Here is an 8,915-nt window from a genome sequence, read left to right as displayed (position 1 = left end):
ATGTTTGGAACAGTTGTAATTTACTGACATTAAATTAACTTAATCTGTCCTTAGACTTCGAATGGGCGGTTCAGCTGCACTGTTTTAGTTTGAAACTTATCGGTCTCTGGCCACAAAATGCTACTGGCTCACAAGGAAGATCAAACTCAGATTTACGACTATTTAGTGTCGTTATAGCTATCACTTGCGTTGCCACTATACCTTTGTTACATTCATTAATAAGAGTTTGGGGCGACATAACAGCAATGATAGACAACATGATATTTAGTTTACCTTTATTGACGCTCTCTATGAAAATGCTAGTTATGTGGTGGAAAAGAGAAAGTATGTGCATATGTGTGGCATATATATTGATATTAGTTGTTTTTAACTCTATTCTTTCACGCTTATGTGCCGTAATTTGTTGATCTCAATTAATATGCGGTACTAAGCTTCATTATGCAGTTCAATTCCTCAGGCATAATAACATTGAAAATTTCTATTCAAGCACATCATACCCAAATATTCGTACATTATAATAATTGACAATTCAGTGAATCGACAACGATGTTTAAAAAAAACATGACTTTTTATTATCTGCTGTTTTATGTATAATTTGAGTGGCGTGAAAGATGCAAACCGTATTGATAAGGTTACTCCGAGTGTCTACTAACTATTTATAACAAAAAGAGGAAGTAACCAAGTTTGGGAAAGTTATTTTTCAAAAATAATTCGTTACCGTAACATAAAAATAACATTATTATTATCATAATTCAAAAAGTATTGTCATCCTAAAATTCAAAGAATTTTTTAGGCATTGAAACAAAAATTTATTGACACTGTTCTATCAACAATTAATCTATGATATATTGTCTATTTTTATTTATCATTTTTGCTACTTTTCGGACAAAGAGATAATTCCGCGCTCTTAGAATGACTTGGGCTTTCCTTCGATAAATGCAGTCAAGTGGATTTTAACCTTTTGTAACAAATTAAGTTTTTGATCCTTCAAGGAATGCTATAATGCTAGGAACATTTCATAATCCAAAAATATCTGATAAATATGAACAGTGAGGCAAGACGTCTCATCCATATTCAATGAGTCCTCTGCTGACCGCTAATAAAATATATGACCACGCGTTATTTTGCTGAAAGACAAAAGACGTCTTTCTTATTAACCAGTTTTGGATAGCAAGCGTTTCTTTCAGATCAGCCAGTTGGGCGCAGTATTTATCAAAATCGGCCATGAGTTCTCTGGAAGGAGCACAAAATGGACAACATCCTTGCAACTCCATCACATGCAAAACATGATTTTCTTTGTTTGCAGTTTCCCCTTTAAAGTCGTTCATGGAGGTTCAGTCGACTTTACCCATGATCATCTTTTTGGCCCCATTATAGTGGAGTACCTACTTTTCAATGCCAGTACTGAACTGCTTCAAAAAATACTCCTTGGATTTTTTTTCTTATAAGCATATCACACGCGTCAACAGGAGCGAGGAAGTTATACTCAATCAATGTATGAGGAACTCAGACATCGAGGCGATTCACATAATCTATAAAACCATAAGTGGTCATGAAGCGTGTTTTTAAGAGTGTTAAAGTCCTCTGAGAGTTGTAATACACTTCTGTGAGGGTTTTCATCGACTGCTTGTTTGAGGCGATCCTTGAGGGGCGTGGAAGGTCTTTAAGACTGTCGGGCATCTTTAAGCTTGAAATCAACATTACGAAATTGCGCGAATCATTGACTGATCTTGATTTGACACAGCGTCTTCTCAGTAAACGTCGCAAATTTCACAGGTAGTTTCCACTGCGATGTCTACTTTTTAAAAGCAAAAAAGTGTATTGTTGTGCAATTAAAGCTTTTGGTTATTTATCTTCGCAATCGCGCCATCCAGTATCGCCAGCTCGGTTTGTCAACATCAGACCCACACTTGAAAAAAAAAGCGCTCTCTTAAATGATCATCTATTATTTTCGGCTTACGTACCGCCGAGTAAACTAGTCCTAAGCGCAATGGACAGCAAAGATTTTCAGAACTTTCCGGATGACCTAATATAATTCGTACTCTCACCGTAAGCATGTATTTTACATGTGCAAAGTAACGACAAAATTAGTGATTATTTCGAACAATTATTTTTAGCGATTATTTCGTTACCGTTATTTACAAATAGAATTGTATTATAATTACTGTTATTAATAAAAAAATATAACATCTTTATCAAATTGTTAATAAAAATAACACTGTCAATTAACAAAATTTGACCTTTTTCTGCGGAGACCAAGATTAATAAGTATTTCTTAGTAAATTTGAAGAAGCTAAATCCGCCAACGAAAAACGTTCATCACGTCAAGTTTTTGAAATGAATTAACTAATGTGGGCCAAAGGCAGCGTTTTTGTCATATTTACCATTTTTTATGGTCAAACGAAATTTTATTTTTAATTTCATTAACTCCAATTTAAAATGCTATTCATCACCTTTAAAAAGAATTTTTATTTCTTACTGTGCGATTTTCTTTTACTGATTTATAAACGTTTTTTCAAGGTAAAATGACGGATCCAAATTGATGGATTGAAACTGGAAACTAGATAGATTTGTATAAAAATGGTTATCTTAAAATTTTCGGAGTCGCTGCTACCGAACCTGAACTCATTATGTAGAAATTCAAAATGGCAGACCAAAATAAGAAACATGACTCGATTCAGATCAAAGTCGGTACTCAGTGGTTCTTAGGGTCAATATTTACGAATCTGAACTTAAAATTACAAAATTCAAAATGGCGAATCCATTATGGCAGAACGAAAGTCACTTTTCTTATTTTGTTCCTTCATATTGGATCTGCCATTTCGTTTTCTTACATTTTTAATTATTTCTTACTTGCGATAACGAAATCGTCTAATCCTTTAATTCTTGTGTTCAATTATATTGTCTTTTAAAATTGAAAAAATTTTTTTTATTTTTCACAACGTTATGTACACTCAATTGCATTGATTCGTCCCGAAATAGATTTAGTGGATCAAACTTATACATTGGCTACCTTGTTCTACCAAACAGAATCATGACGTAAGATACGTACTATATACAAAATGTCGCTAAATTTATGTATTAATTAATAATATAATAGCTTTGTGTAAGCAACGACTCCAAAAACCACGGAATACCGACTTTGATCCGAATCACTTTCTGATTTCGGTCCGCCGTATTAGATCCTCCCTATAGAATTTCTATATTTTATGTTCATATTCGGTATGAGCGACCCCGAAAACACAAGGATACCCATTTTTATACAAATCCATTGAATTTCTAGATTCAATCCGCCAAATTGGATCCGACATTTTTCATTTTGGAAAACGTTGAAATTTCGGCGAAAAAAGTAGCACAATAAAAAGTAAAAATTTCTTTTGAAAGTGAAGAATAGCACTTTAAATTGGCGTCAATGAAATTGAAAAATGAAATTTTGTTTGACGGCAAAAAATTGATATGTATGATAAAATCACTGTTTTTGGCCCATATTAATCGATAATCACAAAAATCTAACATGAAGCGCATGTTGTGTTCGCGAATTTGAATTTAGCTTTCTCGAATTTATTCAGAAATACTGGCCTTATTCACCGTAAATTTTCTTGCTAGACTGTATAAATGACGGTAATAGCCTCATAATTATTGCCAACTTTGGATATAATGCAAATCGTCCAAAATTTATCATAGTAAAAGCAAATTTAATATAAATGCTTAAAAGGTAAATAACATATTTATTTAAAATTACATCTCAAAATATAAATAGTTGATACATAAATTTTTGTATAATTTTTTATATATATCTCAACATCTTTAAACAATTTTAAATAAATTTCCACGTCTTTCGAACCTCTTAGTTTATGGTTTTAAAAATTTCATTGCACGTGACGCGAAGAACAAATGTATATTGGTAGAGGTAGACAATGCATGTGCGAATAGCAAGGCATAGGCAACGGTGAACGTGACGGTGCGATTGGATTGCGTTATATATCTCTTGAAATGATATTGGCAGCCTGCCACAAGCCTGGAACTATCACTGAGGCAATATCTGACGCGGCTTCTTTAAAGTAACATGCGGCCGCAATACAGCAGCCTTTTTTTTTTGTTAAGGCAAGGGAAATGATTTACGCATCCTTTAAAAATCCGGGGAGATTCTCGGGGTATTTGGAACTCTCCCGTTTCTCATTACAAGATACGGACATACTTATTAAAACCCCTGCCGCAATCCTTCTCAGGCGGTACGGCGAAGGCACCACTGATATCATCAGCGGCATTCTTCCGTGGTGCCCTCCCCCCGCCCCCCGCGAACTATGTATGTCTTGACCAAGAGATTAAACCCCTGGTCCGTCCCTCCGCTGTGGAAGACGATGCAGTCTTCCTTGTGGGGACAGGGGTCGCCGCGTCGCCGTGTGTGGAGTGTTGGTCAGGGTCCTTGTCCCCGCCCAGACTCCGCCCCTTCTCATTTTACCAGCGGCTCTTTTGCTGTCTGCGCGTTGCCGGTCGTTTCATTCCCCAGAACGGCGTAGACAGTGTTCCATGCCGCCCTGGGTTCCCCATTTTGTGCTACCCGGGGCAGAGGATTTTAGCCACTCCGCCTAAGACCGGGGATCCATCCCGTCCATGTACGTTTGTGTCGCACTGCGATCTCGGCCGGCAACCCGCCATAAGTAGGCGTTTAAGGCGCCTTCTCAGGGAAGCGGGCAACCCATCCGGCAAGGTGTCAGCCTATTCCTTTCTTATGTGCGGAAGTGGGGAAAGGGGCGCACCTCCTCCTCTTCCTAAGTGGGCCCTCTCCCCTATTCCCATCTTCGCCATCACCGTTGTCGGGGAAGGGAGGCTCCAACTCCATACATACCCTCGGTTTCGTTTTTCTGCAGCATCTCTTCTTCGTAGAAGGAGGAGATCGTCGCCCAAATCCTCTCGTTCCCGAGCATTGCGCAAATTACGCTCGGGAGCGAGAGGTCCGTCCCCACTACTGCGACTAGGCCTCCTGCGCTGCATAGCCTACACCGAACAGTGCTCCAGCGTGTGCTGCACCGATTCCCGATGGGAATCCTCCGAGAGGTAAGCAACCCATCCCCCCGGCGGGATGTCAGCCGATTTCTTTTTTATGTGCGAATTTGGGAAGAGGGGCGCACCGATAACAGTCCGTCGGCGGGTCGTCCAGCTGGAGTTTCCAGCGCAGGATGGCCTGCTACCGGGCCTGCTTCCTCACGAGAGTTATATCCCTCGTGGAGCTCTTTTATGCGCGTGTATATTTCCTTATACATTTGCGCAAGGAGCTCCGCGGGTATTACCCCAGCGAGAGCAGCAACGGCCGCGTGAGACACGATCCTATAAGCTTTAGCGGGGCGAATGGCCATCCATCTTTGCGACAGGCACATCATCGTTTTGTTGCGCCGGTTGGCCACCGCTTCGTCAGCCAACACTGGGGTCCCGTAAAAAACCATTGAGTGGATCATGTTCACGTAGAGCCGCCTAACTTACGCAGCAGCTTAGTATTTTTTTGTTAAGGTAAGGGAAATGCTTTACGCGTCTCCTGAATGTCCGAAGAAACTTTCGTGATTATGTGGGACTCTCCTGTCTCTTATTACAAGAGACGGGCGTACCTACTAAAATCCTGCCGCAATCTTTCTTTGGCAGTCTAACGGGAGAACCATGGCCATCGCAACATTCTTCCGTAGTCCTCTCCCCCATCCCCCCGCGAACTATAGATTTCCTGTCCATTGGTTTAAACCCTCAGTCCGTCCCTTTGCGGTGGAGGACGATCAGCTTTCCTTCCACTGCACCGCAATGCAATGGGGAGATTGATCGAGGTCTGGTTCCTCGCCCAAACCCTACCTCCCCGTACTGGCCCTTTTGTTGCGCGGGTCGCCGGTCGTATCTGTTCTCGAGAGGGCGTGGGCAGTATTATCCTATGTTCTCTAGGTTGCTCCGTTTCAAATGCCCGGGGCGGCGGATTTTGGCTTAGACTGGAGGATTTTGCACTCCGCCCCGGACTTGGAGACCCAACCCAACCGGCGACGGGGACCTTATAATAGGCGTCTCAGACGTCGGTCACCCTTTTTCTATAGCTTGGGGGAAAGTCCAGGCCGCAGAAAGGCCGGCAACTGCCTCCCGCGGCTCCTCCCCGCATGGTGTTTTAGGACGGGGGATGTCTTTATCGACCTGTGGGGTGGAGAGGGCCGCGATCTTATCTTTGTTCACAGCCTCCTCATGCCCTCCTTTCTTCGCCCCCTCCCCGCGCGGCCTGAGTCAAGCATAATTGTTGGAAGGGCACTTTACCATTGCGGGTGGGAAGAGGAGGGCCACACGCCCCAACCCTCCCCCCCCCATGTCCCTTTTTGAATGCCCGGGGCTGCTTCATATAACATCCCCCGCCCCGGGCCGGGGATCCATCTTGTTGTAGCCGGCTTACTCCCACCGTACCCTTATCTCGGCTGACACCTCGCCTCAAGGAGGGTTTGGGGCGTCTCCTCCTGGAGGCGGGCAATCCTTCCTCCAGCGGGGCGTCAGCCAATCTCTTCTTTGTATGCAAAGGTAAAGAAAGGGGCGTATCTTCTCCTTCTTTTCCTAAGAGGACCCCCTCCCCCATCCCCGACCCCTCTATCTCTAGCGTCAATAGGGGCTTCACCTCTTCCGCCTGAACTTTTCGCTCTCCTCCTTTTGCTTTACCACATCTTCACAAAAGGAAAAGACCGCCGCCCAGTTCCTCTCGCTCCCGAACATCGCGCCAACTACGCTCGGGAGCGAGACATCCGCCCTGTGACCAGGACCCGGCGCAGTATAGCCCACGTCGCGCAGTATTCCTGCGTGTGTTGCACCGAGTCCCGGTCAGCCGCGCTGTGATGGCAGGCCGCCGGGCGCTTTTTGCCAATCAGTCGCTGGTACTTCCTGAAGCAACCATGCCAGGTAAACACTTGCGTTAATCGGAAGGTCAGCCCTCTATTGGCCCTGTTCAACCATTCTTGCAGACAAGGCCCGATGGCATCGACGGTCCGTTGGCCTGGTGTCCGCGGATCGTCGAGCTGAAGTTTCCAGCCCAGCACGGCCCGCTGCAGCGACCTAGCCTATTCCAATTTTACTTTGGGTCGCCAGGAAGTTACTCCAGATCGCGCCAACGCAAAGTGCCACTATCGTCTCCTGCCATCGAGCACCGCGACCCTGATCTGCTCTCTCTCTTCCACTTTGTCCTTCATTTCACGCCTTTTAATTTATGGTTCTAAAAATTTTATTGCAGCGAAAATGTTTTGTTACATTTTTAGAAATGACAGTGCTCTTTTAAGTTTGACTTTAAAATTGAGATAAAATCCAAAACAACTGTGGCTTCTGGACGTTCGAAAGATTGTCCATAAGCGTTACTTTCTTTGCTTGTTAGTAAAAGCTAATGGACATTCGGAGCAATCGCAACATTATGAACGTCTTTTACACCATACAGGTTAAATATAAAACTCTCAAACTGACAGATAATGACAAGCTAGTTGTTGTAAAACTGTCCCCAATTCATTGAATAATCAAGTCATGATATGCAAATATTTAATCACGATGAGCCTGATTGGAAATTCAGGATGTCACAATAACTAGAAAATGGAGTTACGTATATAAAATCTGAAGGAGTAAGGTACAATTAGTCACACTGTTGCAAAATTGTTTATGAATTTCACAATACATCTCAAGTGTAAGAGGAAAAAACATCTCGTGAGATCTAAGCAAAAATGCATTTTTTATTGGACGCGGAATGAGATCCAAAGTATACGTGTAGCGCCATTTGCCGTCACTTCCGCTTCGCGCCCAAGGCGGAAGCAGAGTCTCGTGCCGAGAGCTATCTTCTCCGCGCAGGCCGCGGTGCTCCCCGCCGTGCGCGGGATCTTGTCCTCGGGTGCCGCGCGCGGCGCCACAGCTGAGGCGAGGCGAAAAAGAAGCGTTCGCTTCGCCGTCTGAGTTGCGAGCATGAGTCAGCAGAGAGTAGAGAGTTAGTAGCGAGAGTTAATAGCGAGAGACTGAGAGTAGAGAGTCAGCAATAGCGAGAGTTAATAGCGAGAGACTGAGAGCAGAGAGAAGCGTGAGAGAGTTGAGCGAGAAGCGGTAGAGAGTAGAGTTGTAAGCGGTGGAGAGCGTAGAGACTGTAATAGAGTTGGCGAGAAGTCTGTAGGAGAGAAGAGCGCGGAATAAAGACGTTGGAAGAGGAAAAAGCGAGTCAAGCCATTCTGACCCCGCCTGCACCTTCGTTGCTCCCGTTCGGCGTTTGTGGGGAGGCCAAGAAGCGGAGCAAACCAAACTGGTCGCCCCCACATACGAACAGTAAGAAGAGTGTTGCAATCGTTCTAGGACTGACTGTACAATATATTTATGTTTAATGTTATATTGGTACTATTATTTAGTCAAAATTTATTTTAAATTCAAAACCATTTTTAAATATTAGAAATAATTGTATCACATCATTTAGTGTAGATATACGAGGTCTGTTCAAAAAGTACTACGAATTTTGTGTTTTTTCAAAAATTATTTATATATTCATGAATATCTATTTTGTCTTCTTCAAAGTAATCCCGATCAGATATTATACACTTGTGCCAACGTTTTTTCCAATCCTCGAAGCACTTTATAAAATCATTTCTTGTGATCTTGTTCAGCTCCTCCTTCGATGCCGTCTTTATCTCCTCAATCGTAGCGTAGCGTCGTCCTTTCATGTGCCTCTTCAGTTTCGGGAACAAGAAAAAGTCACAGGGGGCCAGGTCTGGGGAATACGGTGGCTGCGGCATTATTAGTCTTTTGTTTTTGGCCAAAAATTCGCGCACAAGCAATGATGTGTAAGCATCGCCGTTTCGCGGCAACACGTCTCATGCCCAAATCATTAGTAAAAATCGAATGGCACGAGCCAATCGATATGTTTAGGTCCTCAGCAACTTCTCTAACGGTGA

At 43.1% G+C, this 8,915-nt stretch overlaps 1 long non-coding RNA gene across 1 annotated transcript in view; it reads left to right on the top strand.

The window, feature by feature from the left end:
• The first annotated feature begins 8,013 nt into the window (after nt 1–8,013).
• LOC106749381 overlaps nt 8,014–8,915 on the top strand; it is a 3,637-nt gene continuing 2,735 nt past the window's right edge. Inside the window, exon 1 of the long non-coding RNA XR_001374851.1 lies at nt 8,014–8,295. This is a non-coding gene — a long non-coding RNA (uncharacterized LOC106749381). The remainder of the gene's footprint in view (nt 8,296–8,915) is intronic.

Source organism: Dinoponera quadriceps, unplaced genomic scaffold, assembly GCF_001313825.1.
Source record: "Dinoponera quadriceps isolate SergipeBrazil2010 unplaced genomic scaffold, ASM131382v1 scaffold3697, whole genome shotgun sequence".
NCBI lineage: Eukaryota > Metazoa > Arthropoda > Insecta > Hymenoptera > Formicidae > Dinoponera > Dinoponera quadriceps.
Note: the sequence above shows the minus strand (reverse complement) of the source record. Positions and strands in the feature narration are given on the sequence as shown.